The sequence below is a fragment of the Hyaena hyaena genome, unplaced genomic scaffold, assembly GCF_003009895.1.
Source record: "Hyaena hyaena isolate Hyena2069 unplaced genomic scaffold, ASM300989v1 scaffold_134, whole genome shotgun sequence".
In the NCBI taxonomy this organism is placed as follows: Eukaryota; Metazoa; Chordata; class Mammalia; order Carnivora; family Hyaenidae; genus Hyaena; species Hyaena hyaena.
Window position 1 is genome coordinate 2,756,872 of NW_024080766.1, and position 24,614 is coordinate 2,781,485.

Here is a 24,614-nt window from a genome sequence, read left to right on the forward strand (position 1 = left end):
AGAACAGACGGGAAGAACCCTTGGCACCTGAGCGACGGGGGAGGGGGAGGGGCAGGGAAGGGGGGAGGAAGAAGGATACAGTGGACCAGAACCCGGTCTCGGGGGGCCCAGCGGTGCCTCCGTAAGCAGGTCTGGACGCTGCCTCCGTGCGGGCTTCCAGTCAGTCTCAGCCCTGATGTGTGGTTTCTTTAGGAGCAGTTAACTAGGGGACCCCGGCTGCTCACACTTCCGTAGCATCCGCGTGTTGTTTGCACACGCACATCCGTGAACGTGAACTTGAGGACGTGAAGAGAAGGCAGCAGAGCGGGGGAAGAGGAGGCAGAGGGTACCGGGAAAGAGGAGAGGAAGCGGGCAGAGACCACGGGCGGGGGGAGGGACTGGGGGCGCCCTGCCTCCGCTGTCGCCCTGGGGCCAGAATTCCGTCCCAACCACAGCCACCTGGCAACTGGGCATCGCGGCGGGGTCTTGGCGGTCAAGCATTTTCTAACCCGCTTTCCTTTAGATGGAAGTGAGTTGACACCAGTCAGTTTTTGCAAATGCTGCGCAGTAGACGCTCTCACTTATAAGAGACACGCTGGCGGCCCCACCCTGTTCAGGAATCGGCCTGTGCTTGGCAGCAACACTGCCCATCGCCCACCTCCTTGTGGGCCATCCAGGCCGTCCCACGGCTTGAAGACTCACCCAGGCCTCCGACAACAGGCCGGGGAGACTCTGGGGCGCGGCCACATCCTCTCCCTCGGGCGACTGAGAACCGCACACCCCAGAGTGCCCTCGAGGTGCCCCTCCGAAATTCAGGTGGGTCCTGTGGAAGATGTGCTGAGGGACAGGACTCGCTAGAAACCCTCTGGCCCGGGCGATGGGCGTAGACCCCCTATGGGGCTGCTCTTAGACGAGGGACCCAGGGGAGACATGCTATTCTCTGAAGGTCTTGGGGCCCAGGCAGCTGAGGGGAGGCTAAAGGGACAAGACGGTGAGCCTTGTCCCCTGTCCCTGTCCCTTGCCCCCGGCCACTTGCCCCCCACCCATCTTCCCACCTGGGCCCCCCCCCTTCTCACATGGGCCTCTTCTGGACTCTGCTCCCATCATTCCTTCCATCCACGCACTTCGTTACATTGTTCGACGTGTGAAGGTCTCTGGCACCCCAGCCCAGGAGGCCACGACAAGGCCCGGCCCCCAAGTTATCCTCAGCCTCAAGACTCAGCATAGCGGTCACCCCCTGTGACCCTGCCACATCTGGATCAGAGATGCACCCACACTAGGCTGTAACCGCGTGTGTCTCCCATTGACCCTTCCCCCGGGGACACTAGACTCTGGGCAGGGGGAAGAACAGTAGTCAGCTTGGGTCAGGTCGGCAGAGCCTGGCGGGTGGAGGGCACTAGCCACCTTGGGTGGCCACCAGGGCTGCCTCCCCAAGGTCTCCAGCAAGCTGCTGGCACCTCTTCTGCCTCCTCCCTGTTCACGCTTTACCTGTTCTGCCCGCAGAAGCCGAGAGCCCTTCACGTGAGATGTCCCCCCCCCGCCCGCCCCCCCATGCTCTCGGCCTCCCGTGGCTGCGTGACCACAGGTGTGACGCCAGCGGAGAATGGGAGATACGAGCTGCTGAGGGAGTAGGGCAGGGAGCAGTGGAGCACCCCAGAGACTGTCCCAAGGGCACGGCCGTCCGGCAGAAAGATCAAGTTGGGGATGGTGGGGTGGAGAAGAGGATTGGCTCAGGACAGGCAAAGAAATGCCCAGTGAGAGCAGGAGTCAGGCACCCGGAGCTCTGAGTGTTGCTGGGACGAGGTGCCAGCTGGTGGCACGGAGCGGCCACGTGACCCCTAGATGCACCATGTGGATGGACACAGAGAGCACACAGCCTAGCAGCCTGGCAGCAGCGGGGCATGGGCGAGGAGATGCCGACACCGGGGCCCTGGCACCTGCCCCCGGCTTGCTTCTGAGGCCGTCCTGCCGCACAGGTTAGCCTTGCATTGGAGCATCCGCGAGGTCTCTGATCTGCTGGTGAATCACCATGCAAGGGCCAGGGGCCCCAGACACGGGGAGCCGAGTGCGCCCAGGATGGGTGCGTAAATCTCGGGTGAATTCACGCTCCCCTGTCCCCGTCTTCTCTGCAGTGAGTCTCATCAGTAGGAATGGCTGGAACCTTCTGACGTTTGTGTGTGAGGGTGTGAATAAGGATGTGTGTGATCCATGCCCCCAGAGCAGATCGGCCTTTTGCTCTTTTCTACAAGCTTCTCTTACCACTACTTGAAGGGAATGATGTCACCACATTATTATAGTCACGTGCCCTGAATATGTCTCATTAAGCTTCGAAGCCCGCTTGCCAAGTGTGGGATATTTTCAGGATATTTTGTCTAAAATTGCTTACCTTCGGGCCTCAGGTGGTCTCTGAGCATTTAATTTAAAATAACAAGGCAATATCCCCGTGTTGAACATGTGCCACAGGGAAGGGGAGAAGTAGGCGTGCAGCTCCGACCACATCAGCTCGTCACAGGCTGCGGTCAGTTGCCTCTTGTCTCTGTGACCAGTGAGCTGACAGGCAGAGCATGCTGCTTAGGAAGCTGGCCACTGGGTAGATTCCCAACCACTTGGGTGCCCCGAGTTGGTAGAGAACCCAGGCTGGGGATGCACAGAGGGTGCACAGAGGGTACACCTGCCTGCCTAGCACATGGCCCCCTCTGTACACATCTGCATCCCACGGGACCCACGGTGCAGCTACAGGGTAAACTGAGTCCAGGGTTCCTTACTGGGCTTCTCAAGTTGGGTCAGTGTGACCCTTCCAAACACTGACCCAACAGAGTACAAAGCCACACCACACAGAACCCTTTTGCGGATTCCGGGTGCTCCATAGAAGCTGACGCTCTGTTCTGGGAGAGCTGGGGAGGGGGGCGAGGGTAGGGGAGGGTGTCGCCAAACATCTGGTAGAAGAGATTTCGTTGCCAAAGATTAACATCTGTTGCTTAAGCATGAACATAAAGTGGCTGGAAATGTAATAAGATTCATGGTTCTGTTTTAAGCAGATTAATTTTGTAATATTTGCTTTTCACCCCCTGCATTTAATATTCAGATTTAGACTTGGGAACTGCCACATGAAATAACTCCCGCAACCCAGCCTAACGGTGCCGTGTCACACGCTGCCTGGCAGATCCTGTACATTCTGTCCCTTCTGCAGGCCGCCCGCCACACACAGAAGCGTTGTGTTCCCACCTACCCGAGGCTGGCCAGACGGTCATCATCCAGTCTCCACCTCCAAGCCTGAGTCCTGGAAAGAACGTCATCTATTCCAGTGGGTGGTGGATTTGAGGTTTCCATGAGCATATCCCTAAGATAAAGTGCAGGTGGCTGAAATGATCTATTGGTAGCTGTAAAAAAAAAAAAAAAAAGGCAAAATCATTCACCTTCTGTATTACTCTGCCCAGCGGCCATAACAAAACTCCATGGACTGGGCAGCTTGACGGCAGACATGTATTTTCTCAGGGTTCTGAAGCCTGGACTTCCAGTGGGGGCATGTTGGCCGGACTGGTGTGCCTTGGGTGGACTTCCCATCTCCCTGTGTCCTCACGTGGCCGTCCCTCTGTGCGGGTATGTGCCTTCATCCCTTCTTACAGGGACACTAGTTAGGTTGAATTACGGTCCACCTTAAAGCCTTCATATTTCTTTAATCACCCTATCTCCGAACACAGTCACATCCCAAGGCACTGGGGCTAAGACTCCAACATGCAGATCTGGGGGTGGGGAGGGGGGACATGATTTGCCCAGAACATCCTCTTACAAGATGAAAACAGAGGTGCTGATCTCTGAAGGACAACCACGAACTGTGTTCCTGCATAATCTCAACACAAAAAGAGTTTTATTTCTATTAAAAGCCACTTGTCAGTGTAGAGGGATAAAACCACATGCTCCTGTCGGTGAGGCATCCCCTGCTTATAACTTATTTAACAGTGCGTGTCTAAGGATTATAACAGGATGCATAAATAAACGTGTTGTGCTGGTCTTTTTTTATGCAAAGAACCTCTGATATAAGTGGAAGACAACAGCTTCTACCTTTTATTCATACTTAACGCTGTCTTTTAACTAACAGAATTCTGAAACTTCCTTCCAGAGTTTTGGCTGTTTAGCTAAGTAATGTCTGAAATGGAGCTGGGAGCAAATTGAATGCTGGAAGTTCAAGAGTTCCCAAACCAAGGAATTCTGCAGGTATTATTAACCTAGTGTCTTGCTTTTCGAAGTTTGTAGTTGAGAGTATCTTCTGGGCTTGGTAGCAGATATGTCCCTGAATATTTGTACACCTAAACTTCCAACGTCAACTAGCCTCTCTCCTACAGACGATGCAAACAGTGGACTCATCAGGATGACCGTCACATAGTCTCTTGGGTGGCCCTTCTTTGCTAACAACATTACCCTGAGTAAACTGAGACTTTCAGCTCTTCTTAAAATGAGCCGTCCGTTGCTACGCCCTTTCCAGTCTATGCAGGGGAGAGATAGAAGCTAAGGAAAATCTCTGCCTCTTCTGAGGACAACTGATCAAATTTAAACTTGAGACTTTAGATTTTCTGGCTTCTTGGTAAAGAATCAGGCCACATGCAGTATCTCACAATTAAGAGCTGGGGGGATTCATGATAAAATACAACAGTGGCCAAATGAGTGGAGAGGGCCTGGAAAGGGCCCAGCCTAGACCACAATCTGCCACACACCTGCAGGGCCGCCATTTTGTGCACCCCCTCAAAGTCTGTGGAAGAATAGACAGGAATCCAAATTCATTTTTCATAGATGTTCCTGCCTGACAAATACAAGTAACATAAATATTCTAATGTGAATATGCTCCTGGCCTTTGGCGAGGTAGGCTTGTGGGAGGCTGTTGGGGCAAAGAACCAGTGGCTCTCACTGCTCCCCAACCACACACTGGAAGTCAAGTTCATAAATGAAACAAGGAGGCTGAAATGTGTTCAGTGCTGACAGTATGTCAGAAAGGTGGCCACTTGTCATCATCTCCTGTCTCCTCTGCTCCTCAGATGAGTAGAATTCACCTAGACTGGGCTGCCTTCTCCCTCCCATCTTTAAACACATGTAAATGGATTCTTCTCTTCCTCCTCCTCCTCCTTCTTCTTTTTACAGAAAGGATACTGTACAAATATGAGGAAGTGAACAAGAAAAAAATTAAAAATACCCCCTAGAAACCATTTGGAGTGTTTACTATGGCTGGAGAGATGGCTGCTTTCTGTCACTGCCTGAATTTATAAACTTAACTTGATCACCTTCTGAAGAATTTATGAATCATGCTTAATAATCAGCTTTAGGCACTTCTGAAGGAAGAATCGCATTTTGAAGCTACAAAGGTCCCCTAAACAGCTCTTGGGAAATGACCCCGCATCCCATTAAATGTAAAAACCTGCAACCGCAGGACGGCGTCGGAGCTCAGCCACTTGAGTCCCGGCTTTTCAAAATGTCAAGGTGCCTCCTCGTAAGCACTTCATTCATCTGAAAGCACCAGGGCAGACAGCTGCTCAGGGAAGGGAAAAATATATATATATATATTTTTCTCTTTAAAAAAAACTTATTCTTTGCACTTAAGGAAAAAAAACAACAACACTCATCTCCTTTCCCCCTTTTCCTTATATTCATTATTTTCTGTCTTTAAAAAGGCTTTTATCTGACGCTTATCTCTTCCATATGCCGGTGGCAAACGCCAGCATCTTCCCATTTTACAAATCTGCCCAGGTACAGGCTTTATCTGTCTCACGCCGGCTTACTATTTTCCTATTTAAATGGTTGATGCAGAATCAAAGTCGAATGTGAAGGTCAGAAAAATGGTTTTGGGAGCGTTGTGATCTAAGACACAAATAGGGCTTATTTGATAGAAAGAGCTGCGCTCTGGGCAAAGAACCACGACCTCTCCCGGAGTGAGTGAAGAAGAAATGTGCTCATGCTGTCAAAATTTACAGCCCAAGCTTGGAGTGATTCGGATTCTTGATCCACTTTGTCTTTAATGATCAGAAATAGTAATATACGATTATTTTAATTTATAGTATGTGTCATTTTAATGACAATACTATTAATAACTCATTGGCTACAGTGATTATAATTAATAAATTATGAGTAAATAAGCATTTGGATAATTAGAATTTTATATCACATTTATCTATTTTTGAGAGACAGAGTGAGACAGAGCATGAGTGGGGGAGGGGCAGAGGGAGGAGACACAGAATCCGAAGCAGCTCCAGGCTCTGAGCAAACGTTCAGCACAGAGCTCGACATGATGCTTGAACTCACAAACCGTGAGATCATGACCTGAGCCAAAGTTGGACACTTAACCGACTGAGCCACCCAGGCGCCCCTAGAATTTATATTAAACTAGGTCCCACAGAGTCTACAAAATAGATGTTTTATTTGGAAAGTATTATAGAGTGTCTGTAATTCTTATAAAAATAACCATCATTATACATTCATGATATTCCAGAAAACAGAGAAGTTCCCGATTATTTATTACTTTGTTCTGGGAATTACGTGGTTTAAAGTTGCCTAGATGTTTGGGGAAACTGAAAATGTGCCAGGTGCCGACAAGGGTGGTGGTCACTGACCACCTATGTCCTTGCCACACGGTCACGAATTTCCGACCACCGCGTGGTGGGTGTGTTTGGATGCAGGGTTGCATTGGCCAGCTGCCCTGTGTTCTGGCCTTGGAAGACCTTGCTCCCCTGGGGCCTCTGTGCTTTCTCCCCTCAGCCGTGGGTGAAGGTCAGCCTGATTGTGGGAGTCTCTCACCCTTCCAGAGCTGCTGGCCACTTTCATTTTGGATGTTCACTTCAGACTTTGCTAGAAGGGTATATTTCTTGAGTCAAGTGCTCTTACCACATCAAGAAAAAAAAAAAAAAAGAATAAGTGGGCAGAGAAGATAAAATAATGAAGCAGAGGGACGCGGGAAAGTCTGGGAGGTGTTGGGTATGTTTCCTCCTGTGATGGTGGTGATGGGGTCATTCATGAGTGTGTTTGCCTACGTCCAGATTCATCAAAAGGTACGTGTGAAATCTGTGCAGTGCTTTGTATGTCAATTTTACCCCAATAAAACTACTAAGAAAAATAAGAGATTTAAAAACAAAAGGTAGGGGCGCCTGGGTGGCTTAGTCAGTTAAGCGTCCGACTTTCCGACTTTCGCTTAGGTCATGATCTCGCGGCTTGTGGGTTCGAGCCCCGCGTCGGGCTCTGTGCTGACTGCCAGCTCGGAGCCTGGAGCCTGTTTCAGTCTGTGACTCCCTCTCTCTCTGACCCTCCCCTGCTCACGCTGTCTCTCTCTCCTAGAAATAAATAAAACATTTAAAAAAAATAAAAATAAAAACAAAAGATAAACCCCTTGGGGGCCAGGATGCAGGCAACAATATATACCATTGAGTCAGGAAAAAAAAATAGTGCCCAGAGCCTACTCGAGGCCTAAGTCAGGCCCTTGTTTTGCACCCCCAGTGATAGTCTGAACCACCCACCGCCCCAGCCTCTGCCCACGGACGGCCAGCACCAGCCCAGGACTCCCTGGTTTCATGTCTTCACTCACTGGTCTGAAGGATGCCCGAAACCTCCCCTTTCTCTCCTTTGGCTTTTGGGCTGATTCAGAGAAAAGTCTCTGCCCTCTTCCTTCCAGAAAACAGGGAACACTGCCCAGGGCACAGCTGACCCAAAGTCCCGCAGGGGGTCTCAGAGGTCAAATGCCCCACACCCACCCTGCTGTCCCACCATGTCCTTGAGCATTGTGCACCAGCCCCGGACACTGAGTCCCCTGTGAATGTGACCAAATAACTAGAATCTTCATGCCCTGTGATGTTGCTAGATCAGGAAATGGTTCTTCTTGCGCTAAGACTGAGACCTTTGGTTTTTTCAAAGACCCCTTGTGTTGTTGACCCAAGTTATTTGAAGGGAACCAAAATCAGCGGTGGTTTTCTGTGAAGTTCAGGCTCCCGTCCTCAACTGTGAGTCTCAGGAAGAGCTTCCTTTCTTATTTCTGCTGTGTGCTCCGTCCTGTTGAGTTCAGGTCTCCATGCCAGCCTGGAAAGCTCCCCAGGTAGAGAGGAGGGGCGGATGACCATGCCCCTAAATAACAGTACCTGTGTCCAGATGGGTGCCACCTCCAGCTGGGTGGGGCCCTGAGCACAGCATCACCTCACACCAGCGCATCCCTGCTGGTGAGCACCCCAGACACAGGGGTGTGGATGGGAGACACTCTTTAGGGGAGAGGCATGCATTTCTACATTAAATTTGACTAATCCTCTGAACTGAATATTGATAAGTAACACATCAAAGAAAATTAAAATTATAATGTGTTACTTGAACTACTAGAACAGGCCATTATTTCATTAACATCATTTTTGTGCAAATGATGCACTGACTCAGTTTTGGACCAAGTAGGCCTCAGTAAATGAGAACAAACTCCCTAGTCATGTGCTCTCGTATCCCAGAACTGGACGTTCTGTTAACGAAATGACTTGGGAACATGGTGATTAGGAAAAATACTCAATACTTGTGAATAATAATAAAATTAGAAGGAAATGTTGCCTTGGTCTGCTCAGGCTGCTGTAAAAAAATACCACCAATGGGTTTCTTGGACAAATGACATTATTCCTCAGAGCCTAGAGGCTGGAAGTTGGGGGTCAGCGGCTCCTAAGGTTGGGTCCTGGATAGAGCCCTCTTCTATGGCACAGATGGTGACGTCTTGCTGTGTCCTCTCATGGTGAAGAATAAGAGCTTCTCTGTTGTCTGTTCTTATAGGGACGCCAACCTCAGCAGTGTCCCCCTTCATGACTTCATGTAACCCTGACCACACCCAGACATTCCATCAACAATACCTTCACACTGGGCATCGGGGCCTCAACATATGGGTCTGGGGGTGGGCAGAGTCAGTGTGTGGCAAATATCTATCACAAAAATGGATGTGAATAATAGAAAGCCAAGTGGGTGAGAGCGTGGGAGCAAGGGTTTTCAAATTGACAAAGTCTGGCCACATTGGCATAAGCACTCTGTGCCGGCTATGACCTCAGCAGGTCTCTGATGTCAAGGTTGGGTCCCTCCTGTGTTCTGCTTCCTAATTTGGATTCTATGATAATTATTGAAGTTCTGTTAGTACCTCACAATTTAGTTGATTGAATCATCCCTAAATATTTATGGGATCTCCTATGTATCAAGTGTTCTACAGGGCACTGAGGTGCAGGATGAGTCAGAGAGGACTTGGGAGTCACTTCTCCAGGCACAGGAAGGACCCAGAGCCACGTCCAAGCCACCTGAGCCAACTGGGGGGATGAGGGGGGAGGATTTATAAGGCTTTTCTCCCAGGTGGTGCAGGAAAGGCATGTGTCATTCCAGGGTGTGGGGGGATTGGTGGTCCTATAAAATGTCAAAAAAAACCAAAACAAACCATAAAGTTCGGTTGGTGCGACAACCACCCTAGTACTTCTGCAGGAAAGCCCATCAGAAGAGACACCTCAGGGAAGGCGTCTTGTGAGGACGAAGGACACAGCCTTCCAGGTGCAGCTGGTGCAGAGAATCTTCACGCCACACATCTGTGCTCCTTCCCTGATTGCTGTCTTGCATCTGGATTATAATTCAGCTGCTCATGTTGTTTCCCAGGGGGACAGAAGGGGTTATCTAGAACAGAGGTGACTGGGTCCCATTAATAATATCTGTCTTCACAATGACTTCAGGAGTCTATTTGGGTGTTAGCGCATTGGTCTCCTGAGTGAGGTTGGTTAAGGTGACTTTGGTCCAAGGATATGGCTCTGGGCAGTGATGAGATCACCTCCCTTCTGTCTTCTCCCAGAGTGCTTATTGTTGCCTGTGTGTCTCCTTGGAGTCATTGTCTCCTGAAGACCATGCCACTCACCACTCATCTTAGCCTTCTTCTCCTTTCCACAGAAGCGCAGATCTGGAGAAATGGAATAGTATTATATGACTAGAGCTTGCTTTCTGGCCACTGGCAAGCTCAAGGCAAAAATGTGAATGTGCCTTCTATACTTCTGAAAGCATCTTATCTCTAACAGACTCACAGTCTTTTTTCTTCTTTTTCCCTCAATCAGATGCTATCTGCTCTCCTTACCAGTTCACTTCAGATGAAAGGACTTCCATGAAGGCTAACCTTTCTATACACATCCACTTCCTGTCATTCCTTAGTTATTTTTCCTTGAGAATCACTGAGTCCTTTATTTCTTATGCCCTACTCACAAGAAGCACATAGAATATTGACTAATCTCTGGAGTTTGCACTCTCTCTCTCTTTCTCTCTTATTTTCTCTCCTTCTCTCCTTCTTTTTCTAAGGATAGTTGTTCCATGTCAGACAGCCCTGAGTTTGGGTCCCTGTTCTGCCACTCACTGGACACGCGAATTGGGACAGTTCATCCGACCTGTCTAACTTCATTATTCAGGTCTAAAGCACTAGGATAATGGTGCCTACCTCATTGGCTCATGGCATCAAAACTAAGCAATCTCATCTGAAAAGCATCTAGTGTGCGATCTAACAACCCTGGCCCTTCTCCTACTCAGGGCCAGTGCATGGTTTGTGCAAGACATAGGAGCCATTGTTTGATGGAAGGAGGGGTGCGAATCAGTCCACTGGTCAAGCCTGATCCTTCCCAATCCATAAAGAACAGCCTTATGGGCTAGCCATGACCCTAAATCCACTCTAACTTCCCCAGCATATGTTTTAAGGAAACTATATGCAAGACTCTCCTATCCACCTTCACTTCATATCATAATTCATTCCTAATAATAAGACATTCTTCTAAATGCTAATGAGGAGTCTATTTCCAAATATTGTACGTAAGAAAAATTATAGCGAATGACACATCAGTCCCAAATGTGCAATTAATATTATAAAACACAAAAGAAGCACAATTAAAGTATCATTTTAGGATATAAAATGCTTAAAACATTGGTTCATGGTGTCCAGTTAATATGGTGAACAGCTACTTGCTTGGAGTGATACCCCCTTTTCTTATTATAATCAATCATCTTACTTAGTGCACTCTATCCTTAACAATTATTTTACCAGTTTTTCAAACAAGTACTAGGCAAAAATAAGACCTAACTACAAAACACACAGTGGGAAAGAAGTCAGTATAGATGCAAGAGGAGAGCGCCTTGCCCCAACATGCAGTGATGCCTGTCTGCCTGGCGGCACAGGTGCATCTGAGAATGCCTGTCTTTTCCATAAACACAGTGTACTTTTCCAATAGACTAAACATGAGTTTGCTGAATGACTAATTGTCTTGTGAAAGTAGCCCAATAGTTTTCTAACACAGTTTTGTTTAAAATGTGTATTGGGGCGCCCAGGTGGTTCAGTCAGTTGAGTGTCCAGCTTCGGCTCGGGTCATGATCTCACGGCTCGTGAGTTTGAGCCCCATGTCAGGCTCTGGACTGACAGATCAGAGCCTGGAGTCTGCTTGTGTCTCCCTCTTTCTCTGCCACCCCCCATCTCTCTCAAAAATAAATAAACATTAAAAATATTTTTAAAATATGTATTGACATTTGGGAATGTCATTATAATGTTCTTATATTATCATTGGCCAGAAAACATCTACATAAAAATACATATAAGATGTTGAGTATCAGATATCAAGAGGCCATTTCCAGAAAAATATGAAGTAGTATTTATAAACACACTTTGTCCATCTTCCCCTTCAGTGCTTACAAACTAATTCATTCATCCAAACCTACATTTAACAAGTAATTGTTAGAGGCCTCCATGTCATTTGGATTAGAAATACAGTTGTGAGAAAGATATAAATTAGGCCCTGTGTTTATAAAGTTTACAACTTATAAATAAAAGAGAAAAAAAGTTAAAGTATTTTCAAAATGTACTTCTCATAACATTTGGAAAATTAAACAGGTGAGATTTATGTCTACTAGAGTCATATAAATTTAAGTAATATGTATTGAAAGTAATAGTGAAATAATCTAAAGATGCAAAATAATAATAATAACCTCTTTCTTTACATCTCTTTCTTAGTTTGATTGCTAAGGTGTCCGTGGGTGTGTTTCTAACCCCATCTGGAACATGTGTTCTATACTTCATGTCATATTCTAATAAAAATACATGCAAACATATAAGAAAAACATATAAAATCATTCATATTTGTATATTCGTATATATACACATATGGCTCAACTTTTTACAATTTGGCAATATGTACTTTGATTCACACTCGAAAGCTCTTAGATTATTTAAAAATGGATACTGGAAACTATAACCAACCGCAAAAAAGTTTTGAAGAAGGAATATAAGAAAGATAAAAAGATAAGAGAGGAAATGAAATGGAATCATATAATGTTCAATTAAACCAGACAGAACAGAAAAAGGTAGAAATAAATGAACAAAGAACAAATACAGCAAATGACAATAATTACATATTTGGGAAAAATCCATCCAATTTCAACAATTGCCACTTTAAATGTGAATGGTTTAAACAGATGAATTAAGGAGGGAAATTGTCAGAACAGATTTAAACCACCACCCTCCTCTTGGCCTAATAAGCCACTTTTAAATATAAAGACATAGCAAAGTTAAAAGTAAAAGGATAGAGAAAGATATGCCAGGCTAACACTGATGAAAAGGAAGTCAGAGAAGCTGTATTATTTATAAATAAAGAAGATTTGAGAACAAGGGTATTTATCAAGGATAAAGAGGTATATTGCAATGGATAAAGGGGCCTATCCTACATCTGAATGCACCTGGCAGCAAGATATCAAGATACATTAAGCAAAACTGGTAGCACTGAAGGAGGAATAGATGCAGGCACATTCACCTGAGGAGTTGAATGCCTGTCTGTCATAAATAGATAGATCAAAGCTGAAAGAAAGCCTGTCAGGACTTATGTGAGGTAAATAGCATTGTTAATCAACTTTTCTTAATTGACTTTCATAGAATGCTCCATCAAACAACAATCTCTAGCTGACATGGATTATTTACCATGAAAGCCACATGTGTGTCACAAGCACGCATTCACAAACTTGAAATACTGTAAACCATACAGTGTTCTCAGAGCACATGGAATCAAATTGGAAATAAATAACAGAAAGATTGTTGGATTTATCAATTATTATTAATAATTTAATGATATCTACCAAATAATGTATGGGTCAAGTAAGAAGTCTTAATAGAAATGAAAAATATATTTTGAATTAAATACGTAAGAAGATACAATGATCAAAATGTGTGACATGACACAAACACAGCACTTGGATTTGATATACTGTATGTTATATGTCTGTATCCATCATCTAGCTATCTATCATCTGCCATCTCCCACCTATCTCTACTAGAAAAGAAGATGATATAAAATATAAAAAAACATAAGCTTTCATTTTAGGAATCTAGAAAAATAGAATATTTTAAGCCTTAAAAAAGCAAAAGAAACAAAATAACAAAAATTAAAACAGAAATCAATGAAATCCAAAACAGAAAAATAATAGTGAAAAATGATATAATTTAAAAGATTCCTTGAAAAGACCAATTAAGCTTATACTGCATCACAAACAAATGGGATTTATTCTAGGTGTTCAAGCCTGGTTCAACCATCAAACATCAATTAATGTAATCCACATAAGCAATAGACTAAAGTAGCAAATCACATAATTGTGCCAATTGATGAAGAGAAAGCATTTGGCAAAATCTAACATCCATCTCTCAGGATGCTAAGAAAGAAGAGAACTTCCTCAGCCTGTTGAAGGACACAAGAAAACACCAACAAGCACAATACTAAACACAGCTGGCTTCATACTTAATGGCGAGACACCGGACTATTCCCTCAAATGTCGGAAACAGAGGAAGAACGTCTTCTAGTACAACTTCTATATACTGAAGTTGTAGCTAATGTCCTATGGAAAACAAAAAAAAGTATACAGCTGTGAAAGGAAAACAACAAAACTGGCTTAATTTTTAGATGACACGATTGATTTACAAAATCCCCCAAATTTTCCAAAAATCTCCTGGATGTAATAAGCAAATATAGCAAAGTCAATATACATTAGTCCACTGTTTTCCTGTATGTCAGCAGTGAATACTGGAATTTTAAATGAAAAAGCAGTACCATTTACACTAGCATCAAAAAGGGAGAAATACTTAGGTATAAAACTATCAAAGTATGTGGGTGAAAAAGTATAAAATACTGATGAACTAAAACAAAGGAGATCTAAGTAGATGAAGAGCTACTCTGTGTTCATGTACAGGGAGATTCACTTCTGTCAATTCCTTCCATATTGATGTGCAGTTTCAATACCCTTGTAATCCCCAGTAAACATGTCCTCATGCTAGTGGGTATATATCAACACACTCATTCTACAGTTTATGTGGGAAGACAATAAACCCAAAATAGCCAACACAATACTGAAGAAACATAAAAATAACTGGGGACTCATAAGACCCATGCCATCTGATCTCAAGGCTTATTATAAAGCACCAGTGTGCACAAAGCCCTTTCACCAGTGAAAGAGTAGATGATAGAACAATAGAACATAAGAGAGAGCCCAGTAATGGCCCACACAATTATATTTAACAAATTTTTTATGCAGGCACAAAGGTAATTCAATAGAGAAAGGGTAATTTTTTGTATAAATGAGACTGGAACAGCTGGGCATTACAGGCAAAGAAAAGGAAAAAGAACCTACACATAGAATTTATACATTTTACACAAAAATACACTCCAAATGGATGATGGACTTAGGTGTAAAATGTAAACTTCTTACATTTGTCAAAGAAGATACGTGAGGGAATTTATCTGACTTGGAGCTTTGTGAAGTGTTTTTAGACACAAGCAAAAAATACCACCCTTGAAAGGAAAAATGATAAGTTAGGATTTATTAAAATGAAATACTTTTGTTCTACAAAAAACCACTGTTATGAGAAAGAAAAGAGAAGACACAGACTGGTTAAAAATATACTTAACAGACACATATCTGATGAAGGACTTGTATCCAAAACGTGTACAGAGCTCTTACAGCTCAAAACTTACAAAACAAAAATGGGCAATCATATGATCAGAAACTTCACCAGAGAATATGGACAGATGGGAAAGTAGAATATGAGGAGATGATTAACATGGTTTGTCCTCAGGGGATTGAAAGTCACCACCGTGCCCCTATCAGAACCACGAACATCCCCACACAGGGAGCGTGCCAGTTGCTGGCAAGGACATGGAGAAGCGGGGACTCTCATCTACCTGTTGGGAATGAAAAATGGCTCAGCTACTTAGCCTGGTGGTTTCTTCCAGAGGTAACTGTTCTTGCCATACAATACAGCAGTCACAATTGTAGGAATTTACTCAACTGAATTCAAAATGTGTGTTCATACAAATGCTTCCATGAAAATGTGTATAGCAGATTTTCTCATAATTGTTAAAAATTGGAAAAAATCAAGGTGTTTTTGATAGAGGAATGAGTAAATAGATTGTGGTTTTTCTAAACAAAGAAACCTTTTGGAAACAACAACAAAAATAAGTTATCAAGTCATGTGAAGACATGGTGATTCCTAAAGTCATATTGATTAGTAAGTAAAAGAAGGGAATCTGAAAATGGCACATGATGGATGATTTCATCTGAATGACAATCTGGAAAAAGCAAATTGTAGAGATCAGATGGTAAACAAATCCTTTGTTGCCAAGGGTTCTAGCAGTGGGAAGTTCAGATAGGTGAAGACAGGGGATTTTCTGCAAATAGCATGCATATTATGTATGACATGATAATGGTGAATATGTGACATTATGCATTTATCAGAACCTGCAGAAGTTTGTAGCAAGAGGTAAACCCTAATGAGTGCTCTTCTTAGTAATTCATAAGCCCAGCCTCATCATGAGGAAAACATCCACACATCTAGATAGAGGGGCATTCCACAAATCATCTGACCAGAACTCCTCAAAACTGTCAAGGTCATCAAAATCAAGGACAGTCTGAGAAACCATCATAGGCAAGAGGAGCCTACAGAGATGCATTGACTAAGTAAAATATTATGTCCTGGATGGGATGCTGGAACACAAAAATGATATGAGCAGAAAACTATATCTGTATGAACTATGGACTTTAGTTAACAGTCATGTATTAATATTGATTCTTTTTTTAACCTTTATTTTTTGAGAGAGGGAGAGAGACAGAGACAGAGACAGAGAGAGACAGAGCACAAGCAAGGGAGGGGGAGAAAGCGAGGTAGACACAGAATCCAAAGCAAGCTCCAGGCTCTGAGCTGTCAGCACAGAGCCTGACATGGAGTTTAAACTCATGGACCTTGAGACCATGTCCTGAGCCAAAGTCAGATGCTTAACCCACTGAGTCACCCAGGCACCCTCAATATTGGTTCCTTAATTGTGATAAATGTAGCATATGAAGGAAAGATGTTAGATATGAAGGAATGTAGGTATGGGCATATGGGAACTGTCTATACTATCTTTGCAATTTTTCTACAAATTAAAAATTTTTCTAAAACAAAATGCACAATTCAACGAATCTAATTGTTGACTCAAGCTTTCCATGAAAGATGGGGAGAACATCTTCCCTATGGAAACACAATGATGACAATATCTGGAACTGAAGATTTGGGGGGAGGGAAGCCACCGGTCAGAAGCTCTCTCTAGGTTAGGGTTAGTAGTTGTGCATTGACAGGACCCCTTCCACCTTGAGGCTGATAAAGTCCTTCCAGACCTAGATGAGTTGTTGGCACTTGCCATACCATCTACATAGCTGTGCCAAATGAGAATAAGTCAGAACCGGGCCTCCAGATGATAGCATTTATATGTTTGGAGAGGAGTCATAATAGCAAAAATAACTTATCAAGGACAGTCAACCAGTAGCTAGAGAATCAGGGTCCCTGGCATGAGCTTAAGCGCTCTTGGGCGGGGGGGCCGTGCCCTCCCAATTACACAAAACACCGCTGTCAAACAGGACCGTGTGCCAACTGAACTGTTCACCTCCAAAGCACCAGTTTGTTTAAACTCAATTACTTACATGACCAGGGCCAACGATTTCTAGAAAGGAACCTCTCATCTACTGTGATAAGTGTTATGCCAAAACTCAGCATGAATTTTGTTTTCTTTAAAAACTACCATTCCCATATAATTGGATTAACCCAGCATGTGACTATGGCCAGATGTCGAAGCTTCCCAGGTTAGGTAGATCCCTCATGTGACTTTTCTCAGGCTTCTCTAATACTATTCTGGGAGGATAAAATGGAGCCCTTGGCTGGAAATGACTTTTAAGTGTCCTTAAGAAGTTACAACTATTGGCCAGAAGAAAAACTACCAAGGGCTCAAGGAAGGTTTCAGATGTTCAAACAGCTATGGTCGGCGATCAAGGAATTATTTACTTATTAATTGCTTGCAGAAACCTTTAATTTTGCTGAGATGTGGAAGAGCAAAAGAATCCCCAAGCAATTATTAAATTCAGAGAGACTCTAGTTATTTGAGCTGTCAAATCTCCCTTTTAAAAATACTCCAACTGCTGCTAATCTGGTTGATCTCTTCCTTCAGCACCTCAGTCTCTCTTTACAGGCTCATCCCTTCAGCCGAACCAACATCAATCAAATCCCGCTGCAGTAGGGTAGGCAGGACAGGGCTTGCCTTCAAGGAACTCCCCCTTGTATCTGAGATAAGAAGCACACAGAGACGGCAGCTTATAGAGGAGAGGGGCAAAATTCTGTGACAACAGAGGGCAGTATTGTAAGCTGGGGAGTGGGGGGAGGGGCGGGGGCTGTTTCATGGAGGAAGTGATGTTCCAGTTGGATTAGATTTCCAGACCCAAGGAGATCTCTTCACTGTGGCAGGGAAGGGTGCCCTCTGATTTTCCAACATTGGCGAGTTTCTGTGTGTTTAAGTTATTTTTGATCCCTTGGCATGTGGGGAACTAAAACATTCTCTGAATTTCTGTTGGTAGATGAGATTTTCATATCTAAGGGATTTCCTTGGGGTACCACATCCTTCATGGAGTTTAGAAACCAACACCAAGCGGGGACCAGCAGCAAGGCTTCTCAGATGTAGCTCCATGGGCCTTCAGCAAGACCACTCACCACCTTCTTTCAGAGAGGTGGCGGCTTTTCTTCTTAAATCTTCATAACAGAACATTTGCATCATAGTGTGTTTGCAACTACTGACCTGTCCCACAGGTGGGGCTGCCCATCTTGATGCCTCCCAAGGACCCACACACGTATTTAAAAGTTCTTACTCAAAAAGTAACCCCTGAATGATCCTGAGAATGATCCTGAGGGACTTTCCAGTATCTCTCTTTTTTTTTTTTTTTTTTTTAACATTAAAAAAAGCGTAACCTTCAGTGGAGATCAAGGACAACCATGTTGCAGAGGTACTGTATTGGGATTTCCCCCATGCCCAGCCCTTCAGCTCTCCAGACACCCACCGGGTGTCCTACAATTCAACTCTGTGCGGACACTAATGCCCAGGAGTTCGCAGAGATACACATGATCGCTCTCTGACCTCAGATGCCAGTTCCAAGTCCAGCTGGTACCCATGTTCGTGACTGACCATCTATAAATCGGGAGCTCCCATGACCTTTTCCTCAGGTATGGTGATTTTCTAGAACAGCTCACAGCATTCAGGAAAGCGCTTTCCTTATGATCATGGGTTTTTATAAAGGGTACACCTCAGGAAAAACCAGATGCAAGAGATGGAGGAGTGAGGTGTGTAGGAGGGGGCCTTAGTTTTCAGGGGTTTCTATTTGAATGTCCTCTCTGCATCCTGATGCCTTCAGCAAGGAGGAAGCGCTCAACTTCCTTCAGTTATGGCTTTTGTAAAGGCTTCCTTACCTGGGCACAGAAGATTAAATCATTGACTGTTGGTGATCCCCCAATGCCAGTCCCTCTCCCCTCTCTGAGTGGTGGTGGGGTGGAGGCTAGAAGTCCCTCCCCCCTCTACTCTTGACTGGTTCCTTGGCAACTAGTCCCCACCTGGTGGTTACATAGGTGCTTCTTTCCCAAAATCACCTCATTACTGTAAACTCAGAAGTGTCAGAAAAGGGCTTGTTATAAATAAAAAGATATTTCTTTCACTTTTATGGGTGTCGTCACTTAACAAAGTCCAAGGGTTTTAGGAGCTCTGTGCCAGGAAGGACAACGAAGAACTAATATATGTTTCTTATTTTAAATCACAGTGTCACAGCCATAGACACATGTCCACTGAAAATTAGAACTTTTTTTTCCCTCATTTTTACGATTCAGCCATCATGTTCTTTATTAGCCGCCATCCTCCCCACACTTCTGACCCCTGGATCTCTCTGTGATTCCTGTTAAGATCTGTTCAGACATTAATGCTCTGATGTTTTACTGCACTGTGTCCATGCCTGTGTTTAGTTTCTAATTTATCTTGCTTCAGATTGGCTATTCTTCCTGAATTTGAGGAGTCCTGGGTTCTTAACTACAAAATTTTGTGAATATTCCTTCTCCCTCATTCTCTCTGTCCCTGCATTCTGAAACTCCAATTACACTTGTGTTAGACCTTATTCTATCTGCCATTTTCTTTTGTATTTTCCATCATTTGCTTTCTCTATCCTGAATTCTGGGTAATTTACTCAGTAAATACCTTCAATTTATGAACTTCCTTTTCAGTTATGTGTAATCTGCTGTTTCACTCATTCCATCCATTGGGTTTTAATTTCATTAAACTAGTTTTTAATTTCTAGAGTTTCTCTTTGGTGCATTCTCAAATTCCCTTAGTGTTGAGATAGAGTTGAGTTCAGTCTTCAAACTTGTAATTCAATTTTTAAATATTATTCTTAGTCGTTTTCAAATTAATTATTTTACAGTCTAGATGTGATAATTAGATTGTCTGTTTGTTTTTTAATTGAAACATAACTGACATACAGCATCGTGTTAGCTTCAGGTGAGCAACATAGTGGTTCAACAGTTCTGCTCATTGCTCAGGGTGGTACGTGTAGCATCTGTGAGTCCCCAGACGACACTACTAGAATATTACTGACTGTATTCCCTATGCCGTGCTTTTGATTTCTGTGACTTATTTATTTTGTAATTGGAAGTTTGTTATGCTTTAATTTTTTTAATGTTTATTTATCTTTGAGAGAGATGGAGAGAGAGAGAGAGAGTAGAGGAGGGGCAGAGAGAGGGAGACACAGAATCTGAAGTAGAATCCAGGCTCAAAGCTGTCAGCCCAGAGCCTGACGTGAGGCTCGAACTCACAAACCGTGAGATCATGACCTGAGTTGGAGTTAGACGCTTAACTGATTGAGCCCCCCAGGTGCCCCGGAAAGATTGTACCTCTTAACATCATTTCAATTATCTGAGGTTCTTTGTGGCAAATGGTGCTGTTTACTTTTTATTCAGACACCTGTTCTCAGTTAATGTTTTTTGTTTTAAAATTTTTAAATGTTGGGACTCTCATACTTAAGTCCGTGGAATTACCATATACAATGTATGCACAGGGCGGGGGGGGGGGGGTTCCTCGTACAGACGATTGTGATGCTATTCCTTCTGTCCTAGTGCTGCCAGATTGAGGCTGTTTTCGTGTTCATCAGATTTGGGGGCAGAAATCTGAGACCAAACCCTCTTGAGACCCGTTTTTTAATCTTAAATTATTAGAAAGGTTTTTCTTGTTCACCACCTTAAGCCCAGGTCCAAGGTGATCCCAATAAATGGCATCCTTTATCTTTGCATATGTTCTAAACCAACTAGGAAATAAGAACAATCCAAATGGGAGCCCAAAGCACCACCTTTCTTACAGAGAAGTCAACATGGGACTATTTGGCTGCATCTTCAATACCCATCTGAAGGCTGCATCTCATACTGACCAAACAGCCCATCCATAGGGAACAACACAGGAGGACAGCAGGTTCTCCCACCCACACACACGATCACACACACGCACGTGCATTCGCACATGTACACACATACATCCCCAAGCACATAGGCACATATGCAAGGTGTGGCCTTTCACCGCTGATCTCCCTGCACATCGAAGCACGTTCCCGAACACTTGCATTCCAGGGATGCGACCTGCTCCCACAGGTGGACTCCGAGAAAAGGAGAGGAGAAGCTGTAGCTGCACGCACCCGACTCCTTCCCCAGATCCGCCTGCCAGCTAGCTCTTTCCACCTCCGCAGGGAAGAGGGAGGTGAGCAAGGACAGATAAGGGGGATCTCCTTTCAGAAAGCCTCTGGAGCCATGGAAGTCACACTGGTGTGTGTATAATGGCTCAGCACGGTACCCAGGACATGCCTGCACTCTGGTGTCCGCTTCCTCTCCCAGGGGTGCAGTGGGCTCCGAGCTTATGGGGCCCAACCCTAGTGGATCTCCTCCTATTCATTCATCAAGGGCCACTTTAACAGTCGTCACTGCTGCAGAGTAAGATGGTTTCCCACGGTCCCTGCTGGAGGTGCCCGCATCCTCTCTCTGTGTTTATGAACTTAAATTGTTGAATCCCAGGGAAAAAGAGAGATAGAAGAAGAACACTCTTAGGGCAGAGAACAGCAAGGTAAGGAAGCTGGATTTGAAGGAACACAGGACATTCAAGGACAGTGTTGGATATGAGTCATTCAGAGGCCGTGAAGAAGGAGAAGGTAGACTGATGACAGAAGGCTGCACCCTGGATGCTGAGAACTGGGGACCATGGTGGGGGGAGCCTCCAGGCCTGTCAAAGACAGGATGGAGTTTAGGAGAACATCATCTTAGAAAGAGCCAAGAGAGATGTTCCGGTCACGCAGGCAGAGAGGGTAACTTGGGTTACACCCCCCCCCCTTATTCCCAGCAGGGCCCACCCAGTAGACCACAGAGGAGGGAGGGTGGGTAGGGTCCCAGCCGCTGCAGCCCAGCTACACTCACCTCCACCGTGGCAGCCGCACATGTCCGGGATGCCCCAGTCGGGGTCTAGCCCTTGTGCTTCTTGGGTAGGGTATGTTGGGGAGCAGGGCAGGGCCCCCTAAGCCACCAAAGATGGATGGGGTTTGGGTCATATCAAGGGGGCTGGTGACACCTGACAAAGGCCACTCACCAGTTCCTTTAAAGCATGTGGTTAAGTCCTGCCCCACACCTGCATTTCAGAACTCACTGATGTCAGATCATTGTACTCAAGTCCAGGCACCCGTCTAAGGCCCTTGGGCTTTAGAGAACACTTGGAGACCAAAGAATGGAGGAAGTCTCCGTGCAAAGCAGTCATTGCTGCCTGGATCTTAGTCCCTAAAACAGTTTGTCTTAGAATTCTCTGGATATCTCAGGGGGAAGCCTGGTCTTTCATGAATTTGTTTGTCCTGGAAACACTATGACTCATGACTCTCCCTGTCCTTTGGGCCCCCATGCCCTCTGGTCATCTTCCCTACCAACATTCTTCAATATTATGTTGCCGCTTTATGCAATGAATGAACCCGCGGGGTGAGCCTTTTTAGACCTTTGCTTCCCAAACTTAATATAGAGCACTTCCACGTAAGGTCAGTGCATTAACTAAGGCACTCTACAAAATGTGTTTGAGGCAATAAACGTTATCAGTGTAATTATACCCATATTATCACTTTAATTAACTTACATATACACTGGCATATTTAAATGGTAATGAAATAATCACCACAAGAAGAGATTTGTAGGTGTGTTTATGGTAACATTATCAACTGTTAATCTATGTCCAAAACTAGTAGAAGGTCCAGGTTAAAATTAATTTTAAAAGCTCAAGGCTAAAGTGTCCAGTGTGAATGAAGAACGGACTTTGCAGAGAGGAGAGGGCAGCCTGTTGGGAGGACCTGGGGCAGAGGGCGCGGGAGGGGACCTCCAGCGCCCGGTGCAGGGCAGCCTGGGTGGGACATCCAAACCTGGGGCTCATGCCGACGTGTTTGGGACCTGTTACGACCTCGGAGAAAGTAAATTAAACATATTTTTTTCTGCTTCATTTGGAAAGAAAAGCTTCAACAGGCCAAAACCTCATCCAGGTGGCTTTTTACACACATATTGAATAGGCTGATAAGTACATAAATTGAGGAAGGACAAACTTTTCTTGAGATAATTTAAAATGGAAACGATTTCAGCAATTTCTGCAAATAAAGCAAAATAAAGATGGAAACATTCTACAATAAAATGTTCCAGGGGCTTAGACACTGGCAGCTGTAACAGAGGAAAAGTCATGAGAGAGAGAGAGAGAAGAAAGAGAAGAGAGAGAGATGGAAAGACAGAGACAGAGAGAGACAGAGACAGAGAAAGAGGGGGAGATACACACACAAAGAGGGAGAGAGAATGAGAGACAGAGAGAGAGAGAGGAAGAAAGAGATGGAGAGAGAAATACAGAGAGGGAAAGAGAGAGGGGGAGAACGGAAGAGAGAGATGAGGGAGGGGAGAGGGAGAGACAAAAGCATTGCTACTGGGCCATCACTCCTGTTTCCATATGAGATGCTGATCCAACAGTCAGCATAAACGGGACGAAGGCACAGGCAATCTGGGAGGTAAGTGGGACGGTTAGGAGTGGCCGGGGTCCCTGAACTGGAATTCATTCCAGGCATTCTAAACAGGAAGGGGCAGAAGAGCTCAGTGAGGTCAAAAGTGTTGGGAAGACCAGAGTGGCCAATAAGTGGAAAGCTTTTAAGATGACAAATGAACAGTCTGGGAAAGAGACAGGTTGAGGAGGGACTGTCCAAATAACCATGAAAGAGGCAGCGGGGAAATTGAAAACCACAAGAGAGGCAGCAGAATAGAAAGGTGGGGGTCTGCAGGGAACTTTCCAATTGGGATCGTGTGATTCCAGAGTAGAAGGAGTGTGCAGACGGTTGTGTTCACTGGGAACAGAGCGGGAGCAACATTCAGGTGCAGAATCTTCTGGAACTTCCGTCATGGCAGAGAGGAGCAAGGAAGAAATTCCCCACCTGCCTCGTCCCTCTGAGGGGGGGATGCTCTTCCCAAAGGCAACCTAGGTCATCGCAAATGGTTGAGCTGATGAACATCTATATGGCAAAATGGACATATAAATGGGGGTGCTATAAATGGGGGAAACGATATTCCAATGAAATGCCACCCAGGGCCTGGTACTTGAATCGAATTTAATGCTGGGGAAGGCAGCCAACTCATTCACACCTCAGTGCTTTCCTCCGTAAGAAGAACTGGCCCTGGAGTGTGTTCATGGTCGGGGGAGGGGTCGCACCGTATTCACTGCACAGAGGAAAGTGCCGCCATGTTGGAAATGGCTGGATGAAACACATTTCCCAAACTGATGTCTGTAGCTCATTAATAATGAATTTATTTTCTAAGATTTGTTGGCAATATATGCCACAATAGCATTAGATAATCACCAAGAGATTTCCAGGCTTTTTTTTTTTTCAGAAGAAGGAAATGTTACAGGAAACCATTGATCAAGTAATCAGATAGAAATACATATATATATGTCACTCAGAACCGAAACTAAGAGTAGTCGAATGCATAACCTGCATTAATGTCAACAGAAGAGAGTACTTAGGGCTCAGATAATGCTTCCATGATACTGGATGAATAAATTACCCAATGTCCACATCATAACCCTTTGGAGGCATACATTAACCAAGTGCTTCCCCAAACGACCCCATCTTACAGATGAGGAAACCGAGGCATAGAGAAAGAAGCTAATGCTCTATAAGGTCACATGTAAGAAGTGAAGGCTAGAACAGCGGTTGTAAGGGGCTGGGGAGTTGAGGAAATA